Raw genomic sequence first — 21,656 nt, forward strand, 5'->3', positions numbered from 1 at the left:
AAACATGACTGTCAATCTCCCTCGGACTGGGGTTCCATGTAAGAGTTCACCTCGTGGGGTCTCATTGATCCTAAGAAAGGTGAGAAATCAGCCCAGAACTACACGGGAGGAGCTGGTCAATGACCTGAAAAGAGCTGGGACCACCGTTTCCAAGGTTACTGTTGGTAATACACTAAGACGTCATGGTTTGAAATCATGCATGGCACGGAAGGTTCCCCTGCTTAAACCAGCACATGTCCAGGCCCGTCTTAAGTTTGCCAATGACCATTTGGATGATCCAGAGGAGTCATGGGAGAAAGTCATGTGGTCAGATGAGACCAAAATAGAACTTTTTGGCCACTAAACGTGTTTGGAGGAAGAAGAATGATGAGTACCATCCCAAGAACACCATCCCTACTGTGAAGCATGGGGGTGATAGCATCATGCTTTGGGGGTGTTTTTCTGCACATGGGACAGGGCGACTGCACTGTATTAAGGAGAGGATGACTGGGGCCATGTATTGCGAGATTTTGGGGAACAACCTCCTTCCCTCAGTTAGAGCATTGAAGATGGGTCGAGGCTGGGTCTTCCAACATGACAATGACCCGAAGCACACAGCCAGGATAACCAAGGAGTGGCTCTGTAAGAAGCATATCAAGGTTCTGGCATGGCCTAGCCAGTCTCCAGACCTAAACCCAATAGAGAATCTTTGGAGGGAGCTCAAACTCCGTGTTTCTCAGCGACAGGCCAGAAATCTGACTGATCTAGAGAAGATCTGTGTGGAGGAGTGGGCCAAAATCCCTCCTGCAGTGTGTGCAAACCTGGTGAAAAACTACAGGAAACGTTTGACCTCTGTAATTGCAAACAAAGGCTACTGTACCAAATATTAACATTGATTTTCTCAGGTGTTCAAATACTTATTTGCAGCTGTATCATACAAATAAATAGTTTAAAAATCATACATTGTGATTTCTGGATTTTTTTTTTTTTAGATTATGTCTCTCACAGTGGACATGCACCTATGATGACAATTTCAGACCCCTCCATGATTTCTAAGTGGGAGAACTTGCAAAATAGCAGGGTGTTCAAATACTTATTTTCCTCACTGTATATATATATATATATATATATATACACTACTAGCCCTGTATGAATTAATATAATTATTTATGGTGTGCTTCAGACTTATCTCTTAATGAAACAAGAACAAAAACATACAGTGAACTAGAGTATTTTTATTATCTGACATACATTTGTCAGTTATATTATTTATTTATTTTAAGTGAAAAAGAACTTCAAATGCACCCTTGTCAAAAAATCCTAAAGGATTCCAATAAGAAATCTGTACAGGATTCCTATAAGAATTTCTATCATATTTTGGAACCATTCCTATAGGATTCTGTTAGGAACTGTCTTATAGGATATTTATGTCTTGTCCTAAAAGATTCTTATAGGATTCTGTGAGAATTGTCTTATAAGACAATAAATAAATATCCTGTAGGATAATTTCTACAGGATTTTAATGGGATCCAATTGGGTCCCGATTCAGGACTATATGTGAATTTGTATTTATTTATTTTTAATCTTAAAGAATCTTTACAGAATTCTAAAGTTGCACTTTTCCACTGTATCCTTAACTAACCAATGGTAGTTTTTGATTGTGATTTACAGTTTACTTAAACTCACCTTGATGTAGACACGTATCATTGTTCAATACATGTTGCATAACCTGCAGTCACATTATAAATGTCAGACGTGATTTGAAATAAAAGACAAATCAACAAATGCATGTTTTATTTTCATTAGTATTTTATTTAATTTACTCTTCTTTCATTACTTGAATTATATTGAATTTATTACCTTTTTTACTCTTTCTAGATTATATTCATGAGAGGCTTCATTACAGACAAAAAACAACAACAACAAAAAAACAATTAACTATAAAGCAGTAACTGTGAAATACAATGTTCCAGAAATCAGTCTGGTTTACACACACTGACAAAGTCACTGTGGTGCCTTTTTGCCAACTTGCATTTGTCTGCACAAGGAGACGGATAATTATATTTGCTTCAACATTGAATTTACTTTTGATGTAGCCTGTAAGAGAGAGAAATAAACAGAACGCAAGTTTACAAAACATTACAATTATTGAGAAATGGTATTTGCCATCTATGTACAAAAAAACTCCTCAAGGCTGAGCCTAAAACTAGTTCTTGTTTTCTATTACATAGATTTAATCTATATTCAGTATTTTTTTTAAAATAAGTTTTATACATTCGAATTCCTGTACATGCTGTAGTTAGTCATGCATTTAAACTGTACAGAGGAAAATAGTTTGCAATGCATCCCTGGTTGCTAGTGCCAGAAAAAATTAGAGATGCACCGATCGACCAGCCAAGGACTGGAATCGGCTCAGACTAGTAACCGACCGGTCAGTCTCACATCGTAGTACACAATGCCATGACATACTACGCTATGCAAGTGGTAATGAGCTAGTTTTAGTCAATCGTCAGTGCACAATGCTAAATAAAGGCGTAAACGAGATCTAAAAGGTTTTGAGCTTGTCCACTTTCAATCACTTCCAGAGGTAGTTGAAAATGCATTCGGATTGTTTTCATAGTGTAGATGTTCAGTTCATGTGGTCGAAATGACCAAAGTAATAGCAAAGATGTTGACACCAGTGGCGGCTGGTGCAAACATTTTTTGGGAGGGGCGCAAAAAAAAAAATTACAAATGCAGAAATGCAGAAAAAAATGATACAGATTTTTGCTCAAACTGTCCAGCATTAATTGAACTATGACAAAATCAGGACAGAAGTGGATGAAAATGAACAAAAGAGAGGGATTAAAACACCAGGTGCAAATGGCAATGTGTCTCCCAGCTCCCAGTGATCAGATCAACCAAAACACATCATGTGTAAACAGGCTCATAATTACAATCTTACATACACATTAAACACTTTTACATACCAGAGGAGTTTTCCATTGTAATGAAACTGAAACGTGACTACTTTGAGGGCGTCATGATGATATATTCTTCACTGCTTGAGCCTCCTCAGCAGAAAATCCCCCTTATCAAACTCAGTACAGCTGAACACCTCTCCCTACACAACAGAGAAGAAAAATCATCACTGTAAATAACAATCAACCTGAGACAGCTTTATTAAACAAATTAATTTCACTTTAACGTACACCTATCAAACCATTTAACTAACCTTTAAAAGCATTGATGCATCTCTCTTCTGAAGTGATATCTGTATCCTCCAGTGGCTAGGGCTTTCAGACATTATTTGATGTCTGCTGTCATATAAAAAAAAACATCAATAAGTTTAAATTTGCCATTATTCAGCATGTTTGTTTTCAGTATAAATGTTAAGACTGACAATTTGTGTATTAATAAGTTAACAAGAACACATCTTGAACTCTTTAGGTTTCTTAATCTCTTTAAACCATGCTAAACTGTAGTAATATTTAACAGAACCCACACGAAAAAAATAATATAGTAATTTTTAGTAAATACTCTAGTGTTTTTTAACCATATGGTAAAGTTACTACAGTAACTTGAATTAATTTGTTGTGGTAATTCTATAGATGATTTAGTAAATCTACTATAGTAATATAAGCAAATTACTTTACCCAATACTGTACTAAGTTTTTACAACTATAGGGTTCAATACACCACAGTTTACTGTAGTAAAAACTAAGGTATACTACAATATATTACAGTTTATCAGTTCATTATAGTTAATACTACAGTATGTTGTAATTTATTAAATGATATATTATGCTACAGTATCCTACAAATAATATAGTTTACTACAGTATTTCTTCATAAGGGCAGCATGTCAGGACACTGTAGCCTACTGGGTGGGAATGGGAAACCCCTCCCTTTCACACTTCGGTAAAGTTGGTTTTATATTCGCACATTCGGACATCCGTATTCAATAGCCTTGTTAATCACACTACATTGGACATTCAGTGGACATTCACAAGTAAATGTGCCATTAAAACAATACTTGCCTATTTTGATCGACTGTGAAAAATGTTGTAAGTTGACAATCGTTGGTTGTCAATATCATGTCGCTGCTTAAAATTCGCAAACATTACTTTATTGCACATTTATTGGAAAGTCTGAATCCATCAGAAGTCCGAATGTGCGAATATAAAACCAACTTTACCCAAGTACCTTTCACAGATTGTAGTCATGACAACGCAATATTATGACGGCTACTTGCTAGACAATTTTATGTTACAGTTACAATTATACATTGCTGACAGAAAACAAGTTTAAAACTAACTACTGACAAGCATCGCTGATCCTGACAATCTGTTAACAGAATGACAATAACTGTCAGAAAGCAGCTAACGCGATGCTAATGGTGCTAACGGACCGTTAGAATCGCGCGCTAGCTGCTTTCTGACTGTAATCAGCGAGGAGACTACAAAACATGAACAAACTGAACATGCAGTTAAACTGACGAATAAACATTAGTATAACTTACCTTTCGTATAATAGTTACTTCAAAAAGGTCCAAATCATAGATGTCTTCTCAGCTAGTGTTTCCATTTGGTCCAACAGGAAATGATTGTGACGTATCACTAACGTTACTTAAACTGACTGATAACAACTTTCAAATGACCTTCATCACTGCACAATCACTCTGCGTTATATATTTAATTTATGATTGATAAATTATATAAAAATATATTTTTGATAATTAGAAAACTGTATTAACATTTAAATTAATACACAAGTTTGACAAAACCAGAGATTATGAGGACTCCCGGCTGTCAGCCAATCAAATGCCTCGATTCCAAACAAGAGGGGAGGGGTGCAGTACCACAGAACCACCTACGAGGGCGCTGTCTCAATACACAGCTTGTGTGCAGAAATATTAGTCAATTTGATTTTCTGATCATATTTCCAAGCACATTTTACCAATTCCAATCCACATCAATCTTAATAACTAGCCTACTATTAATATTGTTTTTAATCATTTATAAGTGACCCAATGAGAATTTTGCTGTCTCATGGTCATGACCGTTTTTGCTCATTTTGCCTGTAAAAGAAAACCTGCCTAATAATTCTGCACACCTGAATTTAAGGCATTTTTCATTTCCAGCCTTCATGAACAATTATATATCACTTATAAATGATTAAAAACAATATGAATAGTGGTTGTTAAGATTGATTTGGATTGGAATTGGCAAAATGTGCTTTAAAAAAATATGATCAGAAAATCAAATTGCCAAATAATTCTGCACACAGTGTATACACAAAATCAGGTAATTGTGAACTATGGGGACATGAGCAGAAATTTTGATTTTGCACTTCTACTTTGTCTGAATTATGAGGACACCGGCCCTGTCCTCATAATACAAAATGTCCCTCTAGTGTGGTGTGTATTCATATGAATTGTCCTCATAAATCACAAACACACAATGTTACTCTAGAAAAGTAAAGTTACTCTAAAATAATTAATTAGCCTAATTAATAAATAGCATTAAAATAAATGTCACAGGACAAAGTAGAATTCCATTAAATAAAATCACAATGTCCAATAAGATTCTAAGATTCTAAAGGACAAAGTGAAATTCCATTAAAATAAATCTGAATGTTCAATGGGATTATGAGAATCCAATAAGATCCTACAAGACGAAGTGAAATTCCATTAAAATCTTTCAGAATGACCAATAGGATTTCAAGAATCCAATAAGATCCTACAGGACAAAGTAAAATTCCATTAAAATATATCAGAATGTCCAATAGGATTTCAAGAATCCAATAAGATCCTAAAAGATAAAATGAAATTCCAATAGGATTTTTTGACAAGGGCAGCCACAAATTTAACACTGTAAACTGAAAAAAGGTATATTAGTTTTACAATATAACTATAAAAACAGTGCAACAAATAAATCTAGGAACATAATTAGGCTATATAAGAAAATAATCTCTTTAAAACTTGAAGTCCAGAAACAGTTTTGTTAAATAAAAATCTCACGTTTTCGACGACAGACAGCAGCTGGTCATCCAGAACAATAAACCCGACAATTTTGTCGGTTATCTTTATTTGTCTTTTGAAAACTTTTCTCTTTGTTTGAATGAAGCTGGCACGCCTCATCCTTCTCTATCTTAAGCGCGTCAAACGCCCGAATCGCTCAATTCGCACCGCGTCATTCACGCGAATCTCGCCGCAGGGAGTCAATTCGCGTCTTTGCATTGACTTAACATGTAAATCACTCGCGCTTATCGCTTCATTCGCGTCTGGTGTGAACGCAGCATTAGCCTTTATGTAACCATCGTGTTGCGCGGGGTGACGCGTCTTCAAATGCTTTATTAAGTTATTTGTGTTAAAGTTGCCAATACTTGTGCCACTCGAAATTGCAGCATTGCATATGAGACATGTCGCCGTTTTACTGGTCTGAAATACTGCCAAACAGCAGACATACTGCTAGCGCGTTTTCACTTCTCCGCTGCTCTAAACAGTGGTTGCTTGTGGCAACACAGCACAACTTCCTGTGTTTGCATTCTGAGCCGCGAAGAAGAATTGATTTCCGATTTGCTGCGTTAAGCAAAGATAGCGGGCACAACTAGGTATTGTTTAAGAACATGGTATCAGATCGGTACGTGAGTTTAAATACTCGCCGATACCGATGCCAGAAATTTTTGTGGTAGTATCAGAATCGGAACAACCCTAATTGCAACCAGTCGTCCTGTCCCTGCAGCTGAAAAACACCCCCACAGCATGATGCTGCCACCACCATGCTTCACTGTTGGGACTGTATTGGACAGGTGATGAGCAGTGCCTGGTTTTCTCCACACATACCGCTTAGAATTAAGGCCAAAAAGTTCTATCTTGGTCTCATCAGAACAGAGAATCTTATTTCTCACCATCTTGGCAAACTCCATGCGGGCTTTCATGTGTCTTGCACTGAGGAGAGGCTTCCGTCGGGCAACTCTGCCATAAAGCCCCGACTGGTGGAGGGCTGCAGTGCTTTCTACAACATTCTCCCATCTCCCGACTGCATCTCTGGAGCTCAGCCACAGTGATCTTTGGGTTCTTCTTTACCTCTCTCACCAAGGCTCTTCTCCCCCGATAGCTCAGTTTGGCCGGACGGCCAGCTCTAGGAAGGGTTCTGGTCATCCCAAACGTCTTCCATTTAAGGATTATGGAGGCCACTGTGCTCTTAGGAACCTTAAGTGCAGCAGAAATGTTTTTGTAACCTTGGCCAGATCTGTGCCTTGCCACAATTCTGTCTCTGAGCTCTTCAGGCAGTTCCTTTGACCTCATGATTTTCATTAGCTCTGACATGCACTGTGAGCTGTAAGGTCTTATATAGACAGGTGTGTGGCTTTCCTAATCAAGTCCAATCAGTATAATCAAACACTGGACTCAAATGAAGGTGTAGAACCATCTCAAGGATAATCAGAAGAAATGGACAGCACCTGAGTTAAATATATGAGTGTCACAGCAAAGGGTCTGAATACTTAGGACCATGTGATATTTCAGTTTTTCTTTTTTAATATATCTGCAAAAATGTCAACAATTCTGTGTTTTCCTGTCAATATGGGGTGCTGGGTGTACATTAATGAGGAAAAAATGAACTTAAATTATTTTAGCAAATGCCTGCAATATAACAAAGAGTGAAAAATTTAAGGGGGTCTGAATACTTTCCGTACCCACTGTATTTCATACAATTTTTCTGCTTAGTACAGTTACAGTCACAGTAGTAACTACAGAAACACAAACTATGATTTGAAATTATTTTTGCCCGTTTAAAATCAAATTAAATTATTTTGATGCATTATTATTTCAATATATGTTATTAAGTTGCACCAGTCACAGTGACTCGCAGTACCTGGATAAGTCTTGTGTTACCAGTTTCAGCAGACCTGAGAATGTTGCCTTCACTTTGTTAAACCGTTTGTCTTCGTCGATCACTTTTGTCCTAATAATAGACAATGTTTTCACGTTTGTGTTAAACCATTTGTCCTCATAGATCACTTTTGTCCTTATAATAAACAACATTTTTACGTTTGTGTTTGTGTTAAACCGTTTGTCCTCATAGATCACTTTTGTCCTTATAATACATGACATTTTTACGTTTGTGTTTGTGTTAAACCGTTTGTCCTCATAGATCACTTTTGTCCTTATAATACACAACATTTTTACGTTTGTGTTTGTGTTAAACCATTTGTCCTCATAGATCACTTTTGTCCTTATAATACACAATGTTTTCACTTTTGTGTTTGTGTTAAACCGTTTGTCCTCATAGATCACTTTTGTCCTTATAATACACAATGTTTTCACGTTTGTGTTTGTGTTAAACCGTTTTTTCCTCATAGATCACTTTTGTGCTTATAATACACAATGTTTTCACGTTTGTGTTTGTGTTTTTAAGTTTTCAATTAACCCATTTAATCCCACAGGTCACTATTGTGACCACAAATTTTTTCTCACATATTTTGGTGTGGTATTAAAAAGCAGCTCTTATTATGAAGCATATGTTCATTTATAATGCAAATTTAAGATGTCTGCATGAGTTCTGGGCAGGTCTAACATTATTATGTAGTTTGGTCATGTGACCACACACATTTATTTCCTGGTACTGCCATCTTAATACAAAGACGATGTTAAAGCTCAGAAATGACAGTCAAGTTTAATAAGTAAATTTTTGAATAGCTCATTAATTTTTTGCACACATCATCATGAAAGGGTTATCTATATAATATAATTTCAATATGTATATATTGAAATTATATTAATACATGGTTTATTCTGTTGTCAGACTGCAGATAAATGAAGTCTGTCTATCTATCTGTCTGTCTGTCTGTCTGATGATCTGTCTGTCTGTCTGTCTATCTGACTATCTGCCTCTCTGTCTGTCTATCTGTCTGTCTGTCTGATGATCTGTCTGTCTGTCTATCTGACTATCTGCCTCTCTGTCTGTCTATCTGTCTGTCTGTCTGATGATCTGTCTGTCTGTCTATCTGACTATCTGCCTCTCTATCTGTCTGACTATCTGTCTGACTATCTGCCTAAACTCTTTACTACCTTTTAAAGGATTTTGATATTCAGGGAATTATTAACAGACCAGAACTTTGTGACCCGACGGTTTGATTGACAGTAGTCTCATAAGGGTTCACAAATATAGATCAGCAATGTCATTTTAATACTCAATGCCTTTATTTTGTGTATGCTTAGATATGTCCTATTAATACATGTGTGTCCCTTTAATACACAATAATGGCGTGTGTGTGTGTGTGTGTTATAGCTACTGTCCTCATAATAATGTTTTTTGTCATAGGCGGGGTTTGCATGTAATTATAATATGTCCCCATAATTGTGTATTTTGTCAGGTTGTTACATTATCACTTGTGTTGAGTGTAAATGAATTCTGAAGTGAAATATGTGTTGTGTGGCTAAAACTAATTTTTTTGATGTGCACCACAACTCTGTAGAGCAAGTAGAAAGGGGTGTCCCCCTAATACAGCAAAAAACTGGTTTGGGCTGAAGTGTCCTTGTAATACACATAAACCCGTATATGTGTGTGTGTGTGTGTGTGTGTGAGTGAAAGTGAGAGACAGAGAGAGTTTTACAGCCAGTTATTTAACCCTTTTATTGCAGACTCACTGTGCTTAAGAGTTTATTCCCAACCTTTACTCAAACACATCTGAAGCAGCTAATCAGGCCAGTTCATCTGTAGGCCACTGACAACATATTATTACATTATTAGTTTGATAATTAGGGTTAATTCAAATATAAAAACACACTGCAAAAGCATGCTTTTGGTGCATAAGATTGGGGCACAAACAACAGCTCAGGGAGGTCAAAAACATGAAGTGTGAGGATTATTGACTAGCCTTATTCCTGACTAGCCTACTGCATTTCAAATTACGGGTTCCACTTCTGGTTTGGTGAACTTCCATTCAAAAAAACTGAAACTTATCATTTCAAATCATATGGTTGCCCTACAATTAAAGCTTATCTGTCAGCTTGACTGAATCAGCTGTCAATTTCTTTCATGTTTTATTTTCAGACATCATGAGAATGACATAACGCTTGGCATTGTAATATGTTACAACAAAAATATCTATGGCAAGAGCTCTTTTCAGCAGCTGCTTTCTATCCTCCAGAATATTTTATTTTGTCTCTTTGCATACTGCTGTAATAGTATGAAAAAGGACAGCATATACTGTACATTTGTGGTCTGTTCTCTCTATATAATTTACAATACATCCCATTAATAATTCACTGGAATGCACAAAGAATCTCCTCAAAGCCTCACGTCTCTTTCCAGGTTTGTTTCACAGGTATCACACAATGCTGAAGTTCATGACCTTTTTTATTAAGGCAATGTATTACATAATGCATATATATATTACTATAGAATAGTGATATCACAAACACTGTTGCTATGGCAACGCATCAAACTTTAATATTAGTTTTGGAAGCTTTTGATACTCTTAACATGCTTCAAATTGCATGAAACTCAATGCACACATCAGAGATATCAACCAGCAGACATGGGCAAAACCGTAGAAACGGGCGGGGAGCAGGGCCTCTATAGCGCCACCTTTTGACAAAAGTGGGGGGGGGGTTAGTTTAACCTACAGTCACCAAACTCGGTACACTTATTGTTCTCATTAAGCCGGATAATTTTTTAATTTACAGTCATTAGCTCCGACCAACAGGAAGTCTGCTATTTTGGTTTGAATGTGGATTTTTTGACTAAACAGGCTCTGAATTTTAAACTACTACTTCTAGGGAGTTTATTCCATTCAGACCAAACTTTTTTTACATGTTGCTAAGACATTGAAGATGTTAAATTGACGGATAATGGATATCTCGAACCGTCTTGCCATGGTAATAGATTGAAGTAATGTAAAAAAGGTAAACGGAATGACTCATATTCTCTATAAAAAAAAAAAAAAAACACTATACACAATTAATTTATATATAGAATAATATAGATGTTTGAAATAAACACATTTCATTCATTTTCTTCCAATTCAAAAAGCATGTGTAATTAAAAATAGGCAGATTAATCCATTTTTCAATCAAATATAATTAATGTAATACATAGAGTAACAACTAGAGGGCAGCATATACCTATTTTTAAAACAGGGTTGGATAAGTCAAACATATATAATAATTTTGATATATATAGAACAAATAATTTGTTTTAATTATACTTTTTGTGCAGGTATATTTAAAAAATTATCAAAGACTACTTTGTCATAATTAAGATTTTTTTTTGTTTTGTTTGTTTGTTTAAAATGATCTTCTCAGTCTGTCTCAGTCTCTCTCCCTCTCTCTCTCTCTGTCCTCCCCCATATTACCTCAGGCTCATTCGGGTGTGTGTGTGTGTGTGTGTGTGTGTGTGTGTGTGTGTGCGTGTGTGTGTGTGGGTTGTCTGTGTGTGGGTCTATGTCTGTGTCACACTGTCTATATATATCTTTTTCTCTCTCTGTGTATGCATATGTGTGCTTTACAGTCTTATTTTTTTCTAAATATTGAGTCATTTAGTTTTAACAATTACAATGAGAATTTTTGAATTATTTATTTACTGATATCATTCAAATTTATTAAAAAACCCTGTTTCAGTAAAATTTCACATGATTATGAAAGTGGCTGTTTAAAATAAACTTGCATAAGTGAGCAGAAAATTCAAGATATGAACCTTATTAATACCTGAGACTGACATCAAAATTGTCTTTGCAGGTTCTGTGATTTGGCTCTATTTATTATTTATTATTTATTATTTTTCCATTTTATTTTTTATCTTATACCACACATATTAAAATTAAATGAATGCATGCTTTTGGTGCATAAGATTGGTGCACAAACAACAGCTCATGGAGGTCAAAAAACACATGAATAGAAGAGTGTCTGTGATTGCTGATGTTGTATAATCCTCATTCACATTATGGCTGGATTAGTTATTTCAGAGCATTGTGGAGTTTGCACAAATAACAGTATATAATTTGGTCTAGAATTTTTATAGGGGTTGTCTGAAGCCAACTTCAGACTGCATGATTTTCAAACTAGTCTGGTCACTGTCCTTTTCACACTGCATTACTTTCGCTTTCAATTCAGTCGCTGTTGTGTTAAAATGCATGATGGATCAGTGACAGAAGGTTTCACACTGCATGAATTTAGAATAGGAAGAATCGCCGACACATCTGTCTGGCACTCAAACTACGTTTCACAACCAAACACACACGGGAGATGTGACAAGGAAACAACACAATATCACGTATGCAAGACCGGAGTTCTCAAGTGACACTGGGTTTATTATTAAAAACGGTAACCCGCAAGAAGCTTGCAATACGAATGGCCTGTGTGCTGATTTGCAGCGAAAAACAAGAGATAAAAAAAGAAAAATATGGAGGAGGAAATGGTTGGAGAGACTGTGACAGAGCACTCACATAACAGAGCACTGATTTGCCTGTGATTTCGGGCATTTGTCTGCGATTTCACAAAACCTGTCTGCGAGCTAAAATCGGGGCTAAAATCATGCAGCCTGAACTCGCAATGAGAAAAAACCCAGACATTTCAGATTATGATGATATTCTGCACTCATTTGAAATAGACTTATAACATTCTGTGACATGAAAGTCATCTCAATTTAAACGATCTCATGCATGTGGCTTTTGTGGTTTGTCATCATAGGAGCATCAGCCGCTGCAGTGAATGTGGTTTGAAATTGATATAGTCCTTTTATGTTTAATTGTTTTAAATGCACATTGCCCGCTGTGCACAGCTGACCTGAAGCAACCAGGGTGGCGGTGCCACCGGGCTTTGGCCCGTCATCGCTGCTCGCAGCTATATTTATTAGGGCCCAAGCGAATTAAGCGCGCAGGGCCCTCTTGTTCTTCTAAGGATTGTTATTATTAGGGCCCAAGTGAATTAAGCGCGCAGGGCCCTCTTTTTCTTCTAAGGATTATTATTATTAGGGCCCAAGCGAATTAAGCGTGCAGGGCCCTCTTGTTCTTCTAAGGATTATTAGGGCCCAAGCGAATTAAGCGCGCAGGGCCCTCTTGTTCTTGTTCTTCTTCCATCTAAAAATTATATCTAAATTACGACATATGCTCTCAATGACAAATGCGGAACAGTTGGTTCATGCATTCATGACCTCAAGACTAGATTATTGTAACGCTCTACTGGGTGGTTGTTCTGCTCGGCTTTTAAACAAACTACAGTTGGTCCAAAATGCGGCAGCTAGAGTTCTTACTAGAACCAGAAAGTATGACCATATTAGCCCAGTTCTGTCAACATTACATTGGCTCCCTATTAAACATCGTATAGATTTTAAAATCTTGCTACTCTAAAGCTCTAAATGGTTTAGCTCCCCAGTACCTAAGTGAGCTCTTAATGCATTATAGTCCTTCACGTTTATTGCGATCTCAGAATTTAGGCCAGTTGATAATACCCAGAATATCAAAATCAACTGAAGGCGGCAGATCCTTTTCCTATTTAGCACCTAAACTCTGGAACAATCTTCCTAGCATTGTTCGGGAAGCAGACACACTCTGTCAGTTTAAATCTAGACTAAAAACACATCTCTTTGCTCTTGCATACACATGACACATTATCAATACATTAACATTTTTCAAATCCGTTAAAGGATTGTTACGCTGCAATAATTAGGTCGGCCGGAACCGAGAACATTTCCTATAACACTAGATATACCTGTACATCAGAATAAGAATGGCATCTACCCTAATATCTGTCTCTCTGCTTATCCTGAGGTTTGCCGGGTGCTGGATCCAGGCCGTATCCAGATCAGATGGAGAACCTGCGTCTGGACCTGACTACAACGTAGCCCAGGAGACAATGGGCCTAAAGATCCAATTCTGGCTGCATCTATAATTCAGATTTTTAATCCCCGTATCCGCTTACATATATTTATATATAATCGATTTTTAATCTCTATAATAAAAATGTACAATTCAGATTTTGATCTCCATATACATTTACATATATATATATCTTCCAAGGGGTTTTTTCCCTCCTAGGACTTTTTTCCCAGTGCTAGCACGCTGGGTTTTTCTCCTAGGGGGTTTTTTCCACCCCTGGAAGTCAGCCGACATTGGCTTAATGTAGCACCATCTTGTATATGTTATATATTACCACGCTTGTTTGTACAGTTTTAACCACTTCCCTTTTTTTCTGTGCTTCTAATATGTAAAGCTGCTTTGAAACAATTACCAATTGTAAAAGCACTATATAAATAAATTTGACTTGACTTGACTAAGGATTATTAGGGCCCAAGCGAAAATTCGCGCAGGGCCCTCTTGTTCTTCTAAGGATTATTAGGGCCCAAGCGAATTAAGCGCGCAGGGCCCTCTTGTTCTTCTAAGGATTATTAGGGCCCAAGCGAAAATTCGCGCAGGGCCCTCTTGTTCTTCTAAGGATTATTAGGGCCCAAGCGAAAATTCGCACAGGGCCCTCTTGTTCTTCTAAGGATTATTAGGGCCCAAGCGAATTAAGCGCGCAGGGCCCTCTTGTTCTTCTAAGGATTATTATTAGGGCCCAAGCGAAAATTCGCGCAGGGCCCTCTTGTTCTTCTAAGGATTATTAGGGCCCGAGCACCGATGGTGTGAGGACCCTATTGGAATTGCTCCGTTTATTATTATTATTATTATTATTATTAGGGCCCAAGCGAAAATTCGCGCAGGGCCCTCTTGTTCTTCTAAGGATTATTATTTTATTAGGGCCCAAGCAAATTAAGCGCGCAGGGCCCTCTTGTTCTTCTAAGGATTATTAGGGCCCAAGCGAAAATTCGCGCAGGGCCCTCTTGTTCTTCTAAGGATTATTAGGGCCCAAGCGAAAATTCGCGCAGGGCCCTCTTGTTCTTCTAAGGATTATTAGGGCCCAAGCGAATTAAGCGTGCAGGGCCCTCTTGTTCTTCTAAGGATTATTAGGGCCCAAGCGAAAATTCGCGCAGGGCCCTCTTGTTCTTCTAAGGATTATTAGGGCCCAAGCGAAAATTCGCGCAGGGCCCTCTTGTTCTTCTAAGGATTATTATTATTTTTTTTTTTTTTTTTTTTTTTTTTTTTTTTTTTCGTCTTCCGGGGCTTTTTGGGGGCCTTAACATGCTCAAAAACTCTTGAAAATTGGCACACACATTGGAATCCGCGGCCATTAGGACGCCGGAGAGGCTGGTACCCGGGCGTGGCAGGGGGGCTCGACAGCGCCCCCTTGAAAAAAGTCTGAAAATTTGGTCCATATATTAAACATGCTTGCACGTATTAGTATGAAACTCGGTACACATATAGACCTCATCGGGCCGAACAACTTTCGCGCTCTAAGTTAATCGCCACGCCAACAGGAAGTCAGCTATTAAGGGTTGTTTGAAAAACGCATGCTCTGGAATTTGATATACTCCTCCTAGACGATTAATCCGATCGCCACCAAACTCGGTCAGCATGAAGTCAAGACACTGATGATTAAAAATTGCCAGGGGATTTTTGATATCTCGAACGGTTTGGCCGTGGCGAGGCAACGAATTTATGGCGAGAAAAAGGAAACAGGAAATGTGTTATAACGTCTTAATACATATATTGATCTTTATGAAACTTCACGAGTGTGTTCGTTATAGGAGTCTGATCACATGGATGTGACTATTGTGAGTCAAAGTTATAGCGCCACCAACTGGCAGCAGGAAGTGTATCACTTTTTGAAATGTTTTGAGATCACCCTCTTATTTTTACCTGATTTGCTTCAAACTTCATCAGTGTAATGTCAATACACAGCAGATGTAGACCTATGACAGGATTTTTGATATTTGAAATATTGTTGCCATGGCAACAGGTCAAACTGTAATAATATTCTTGAGTGTTTTTGAGGCTCTTAACATGCTTCAAATTGCATGAAACTCGACACACACATCAATATTGTCAACCAGTAGACATGGACAAAGCCATAGAAATGGGCGTGGTGGAGGGGCTCAGTAGCGCCACCTTTTGACAAAAGTGGGGGGGTTAGTTTTTCCTACAGTCACCAAACTCGGTACACATATTATTCTCATCAAGCCGGACAATTTTCTAATTTACATTCATTAGCTCCGACCAACAGGAAGTCAGCTATTTTGGTTTGAATGTTAATTTTTTGAAAAAACAGGCTATGAATTTTATACTACTACTCCTACAGGGTTTATCCAATTTACACCAAGCTTTTTTTAACTTGTTGCGAACACATTGAAGTTGTTTAATTGCAAACGGATTTTGGATATCTCAAACGGTTTGGCCGTGGCGAGGCAACGAATTTATGGCGAGAAAAGGGAAACAGGAAATGTGTTATAACTTCTGCATACATTGATTGATGTTTATGAAACTTCAGGAGTGTGTTGGTTGTAGTAGTCTGATCACATGGATGTAACTATTGTGAGTCAAAGTTATAGCGCCACCAAATGGCAGCAAGAAGTGTATCACTTTTTAAAATGCTTTGAGATCACCCTCTTATTTTTACCTGATTTGCTTCAAACTTCATCAGTGTAATGTCAATACACAGCAGATGTAGACCTATGACAGGATTTTTGATATTTGAAATATCGTTGCCATGGCGACAGGTCAAACTGTAATAATATTCTTGAGTGTTTTTGAGGCTCTTAACATGCTTCAATTTGCATGAAACTCGACACACACATCAATATTGTCAACCAGTAGACATGGACAAAGCCATAGAAATGGGCGTGGTGGAGGGGCTCAGTAGCGCCACCTTTTGACAAAAGTGGGGGTTAGTTTTTCCTACAGTCACCAAACTCGGTACACATATTATTCTCATCAAGCCGGACAATTTTCTAATTTACATTCATTAGCTCCGACCAACAGGAAGTCAGCTATTTTGGTTTGAATGTTAATTTTTTGAAAAAACAGGCTATGAATTTTATACTACTACTCCTACAGGGTTTATCCAATTTACACCAAGCTTTTTTTAACTTGTTGCTAACACATTGAAGTTGTTTAATTGCAAACGGATTTTGGATATCTCAAACGGTTTGGCCGTGGCGAGGCAACGAATTTATGGCAAGAAAAGGGAAACAAAGTGTTATAACTTCTGCATACATTAATTGATTTTGATGAAACTTTGGCTTAGTCTTCGTTGTACAAGGCTGATCACATGGATTTGACTATTGTGATTCAAAGTCATAGCGCCACCAACTGGAAGCAGAAAATGTGTCACTTTCAGCATACATTGAGATCACCCTCTTATTTTTACCTGATTTGCTTCAAAATTCATCAGAATAATGTTAAAACTTGGCACATGTAATCCTTTGAAAATGGGCAGGGAGGAGGGGCTCTATAACGGCACCTTGTAGTGCAGTAAATGTGGAGTGAATTTGACATAGTCCTTTGATGTTTAACCGTTTTAAGTGCCTATTGCCCGCTGTGCACAGTTGCCCTGAAGCCACCGGGGTGGCGGTGCCACCGGGCTTGGGCCCGCCATCGCTGCTCGCAGCTATATTTATTATTATTTTTTTTTTTTTTTTTTTTTCCGTCTTCCGGGGCTTTTTGGGGGCCTTAACATGCTCAAAAACTCTTGAAAATTGGCACACACATTGGAATCCGCGGCCATTAGGACGCCGGAGAGGCTGGTACCCGGGCGTGGCAGGGGGGCTCGACAGCGCCCCCTTGAAAAAAGTCTGAAAATTTGGTCCATATATTAAACATGCTTGCACGTATTAGTATGAAACTCGGTACACATATAGACCTCATCGGGCCGAACAACTTTCGCGCTCTAAGTTAATCGCCACGCCAACAGGAAGTCAGCTATTAAGGGTTGTTTGAAAAACGCATGCTCTGGAATTTGATATACTCCTCCTAGACGATTAATCCGATCGCCACCAAACTCGGTCAGCATGAAGTCAAGACACTGATGATTAAAAATTGCCAGGGGATTTTTGATATCTCGAACGGTTTGGCCGTGGCGAGGCAACGAATTTATGGCGAGAAAAAGGAAACAGGAAATGTGTTATAACGTCTTAATACATATATTGATCTTTATGAAACTTCACGAGTGTGTTCGTTATAGGAGTCTGATCACATGGTTGTGACTATTGTGAGTCAAAGTTATAGCGCCACCAACTGGCAGCAGGAAGTGTATCACTTTTTGAAATGTTTTGAGATCACCCTCTTATTTTTACCTGATTTGCTTCAAACTTCATCAGTGTAATGTCAATACACAGCAGATGTAGACCTATGACAGGATTTTTGATATTTGAAATATTGTTGCCATGGCAACAGGTCAAACTGTAATAATATTCTTGAGTGTTTTTGAGGCTCTTAACATGCTTCAAATTGCATGAAACTCGACACACACATCAATATTGTCAACCAGTAGACATGGACAAAGCCATAGAAATGGGTGTGGTGGAGGGGCTCAGTAGCGCCACCTTTTGACAAAAGTGGGGGGGTTAGTTTTTCCTACAGTCACCAAACTCGGTACACATATTATTCTCATCAAGCCGGACAATTTTCTAATTTACATTCATTAGCTCCGACCAACAGGAAGTCAGCTATTTTGGTTTGAATGTTAATTTTTTGAAAAAACAGGCTATGAATTTTATACTACTACTCCTACAGGGTTTATCCAATTTACACCAAGCTTTTTTTAACTTGTTGCGAACACATTGAAGTTGTTTAATTGCAAACGGATTTTGGATATCTCAAACGGTTTGGCCGTGGCGAGGCAACGAATTTATGGCGAGAAAAGGGAAACAGGAAATGTGTTATAACTTCTGCATACATTGATTGATGTTTATGAAACTTCAGGAGTGTGTTGGTTGTAGTAGTCTGATCACATGGATGTAACTATTGTGAGTCAAAGTTATAGCGCCACCAAATGGCAGCAAGAAGTGTATCACTTTTTGAAATGTTTTGAGATCACCCTCTTATTTTTACCTGATTTGCTTCAAAATTCATCAGAATAATGTTAAAACTTGGCACATGTAATCCTTTGAAAATGGGCAGGGAGGAGGGGCTCTATAACGGCACCTTGTAGTGCAGTAAATGTGGAGTGAATTTGACATAGTCCTTTGATGTTTAACCGTTTTAAGTGCCTATTGCCCGCTGTGCACAGTTGCCCTGAAGCCACCGGGGTGGCGGTGCCACCGGGCTTGGGCCCGCCATCGCTGCTCGCAGCTATATTTATTATTATTTTTTTTTTTTTTTTTTTTTTCGTCTTCCGGGGCTTTTTGGGGGCCTTAACATGCTCAAAAACTCTTGAAAATTGGCACACACATTGGAATCCGCGGCCATTAGGACGCCGGAGAGGCTGGTACCCGGGCGTGGCAGGGGGGCTCGACAGCGCCCCCTTGAAAAAAGTCTGAAAATTTGGTCCATATATTAAACATGCTTGCACGTATTAGTATGAAACTCGGTACACATATAGACCTCATCGGGCCGAACAACTTTCGCGCTCTAAGTTAATCGCCACGCCAACAGGAAGTCAGCTATTAAGGGTTGTTTGAAAAACGCATGCTCTGGAATTTGATATACTCCTCCTAGACGATTAATCCGATCGCCACCAAACTCGGTCAGCATGAAGTCAAGACACTGATGATTAAAAATTGCCAGGGGATTTTTGATATCTCGAACGGTTTGGCCGTGGCGAGGCAACGAATTTATGGCGAGAAAAAGGAAACAGGAAATGTGTTATAACGTCTTAATACATATATTGATCTTTATGAAACTTCACGAGTGTGTTCGTTATAGGAGTCTGATCACATGGTTGTGACTATTGTGAGTCAAAGTTATAGCGCCACCAACTGGCAGCAGGAAGTGTATCACTTTTTGAAATGTTTTGAGATCACCCTCTTATTTTTACCTGATTTGCTTCAAACTTCATCAGTGTAATGTCAATACACAGCAGATGTAGACCTATGACAGGATTTTTGATATTTGAAATATTGTTGCCATGGCAACAGGTCAAACTGTAATAATATTCTTGAGTGTTTTTGAGGCTCTTAACATGCTTCAAATTGCATGAAACTCGACACACACATCAATATTGTCAACCAGTAGACATGGACAAAGCCATAGAAATGGGTGTGGTGGAGGGGCTCAGTAGCGCCACCTTTTGACAAAAGTGGGGGTTAGTTTTTCCTACAGTCACCAAACTCGGTACACATATTATTCTCATCAAGCCGGACAATTTTCTAATTTACATTCATTAGCTCCGACCAACAGGAAGTCAGCTATTTTGGTTTGAATGTTAATTTTTTGAAAAAACAGGCTATGAATTTTATACTACTACTCCTACAGGGTTTATCCAATTTACACCAAGCTTTTTTTAACTTGTTGCGAACACATTGAAGTTGTTTAATTGCAAACGGATTTTGGATATCTCAAACGGTTTGGCCGTGGCGAGGCAACGAATTTATGGCGAGAAAAGGGAAACAGGAAATGTGTTATAACTTCTGCATACATTGATTGATGTTTATGAAACTTCAGGAGTGTGTTGGTTGTAGTAGTCTGATCACATGGATGTAACTATTGTGAGTCAAAGTTATAGCGCCACCAAATGGCAGCAAGAAGTGTATCACTTTTTGAAATGTTTTGAGATCACCCTCTTATTTTTACCTGATTTGCTTCAAAATTCATCAGAATAATGTTAAAACTTGGCACATGTAATCCTTTGAAAATGGGCAGGGAGGAGGGGCTCTATAACGGCACCTTGTAGTGCAGTAAATGTGGAGTGAATTTGACATAGTCCTTTGATGTTTAACCGTTTTAAGTGCCTATTGCCCGCTGTGCACAGTTGCCCTGAAGCCACCGGGGTGGCGGTGCCACCGGGCTTGGGCCCGCCATCGCTGCTCGCAGCTATATTTATTATTATTTTTTTTTTTTTTTTTTTTCCGTCTTCCGGGGCTTTTTGGGGGCCTTAACATGCTCAAAAACTCTTGAAAATTGGCACACACATTGGAATCCGCGGCCATTAGGACGCCGGAGAGGCTGGTACCCGGGCGTGGCAGGGGGGCTCGACAGCGCCCCCTTGAAAAAAGTCTGAAAATTTGGTCCATATATTAAACATGCTTGCACGTATTAGTATGAAACTCGGTACACATATAGACCTCATCGGGCCGAACAACTTTCGCGCTCTAAGTTAATCGCCACGCCAACAGGAAGTCAGCTATTAAGGGTTGTTTGAAAAACGCATGCTCTGGAATTTGATATACTCCTCCTAGACGATTAATCCGATCACCACCAAACTCGGTCAGCATGAAGTCAAGACACTGATGATTAAAAATTGCCAGGGGATTTTTGATATCTCGAACGGTTTGGCCGTGGCGAGGCAACGAATTTATGGCGAGAAAAAGGAAACAGGAAATGTGTTATAACGTCTTAATACATATATTGATCTTTATGAAACTTCACGAGTGTGTTCGTTATAGGAGTCTGATCACATGGATGTGACTATTGTGAGTCAAAGTTATAGCGCCACCAAATGGCAGCAAGAAGTGTATCACTTTTAAAATGCTTTGAGATCACCCTCTTATTTTTACCTGATTTGCTTCAAACTTCATCAGTGTAATGTCAATACACAGCAGATGTAGACCTATGACAGGATTTTTGATATTTGAAATATTGTTGCCATGGCAACAGGTCAAACTGTAATAATATTCTTGAGTGTTTTTGAGGCTCTTAACATGCTTCAAATTGCATGAAAC

General features: G+C 38.3%; 1 long non-coding RNA gene across 1 annotated transcript; it reads right to left on the minus strand.

The window, feature by feature from the left end:
• Window positions 1–2,912: 2,912 nt before the first annotated feature.
• LOC137033067 (uncharacterized) lies at window positions 2,913–4,603 on the minus strand. Its single transcript, XR_010896803.1, has 3 exons — window positions 4,481–4,603; window positions 3,194–3,278; window positions 2,913–3,082 (listed from the first exon to the last, which is right to left on the minus strand). It is a non-coding gene; the product is annotated as an uncharacterized lncRNA (long non-coding RNA).
• Between the last annotated feature and the right edge of the window lie 17,053 nt (window positions 4,604–21,656).

This window comes from Chanodichthys erythropterus, chromosome 12 (genome assembly GCF_024489055.1).
Source record: "Chanodichthys erythropterus isolate Z2021 chromosome 12, ASM2448905v1, whole genome shotgun sequence".
Taxonomy (NCBI): Eukaryota; Metazoa; Chordata; class Actinopteri; order Cypriniformes; family Xenocyprididae; genus Chanodichthys; species Chanodichthys erythropterus.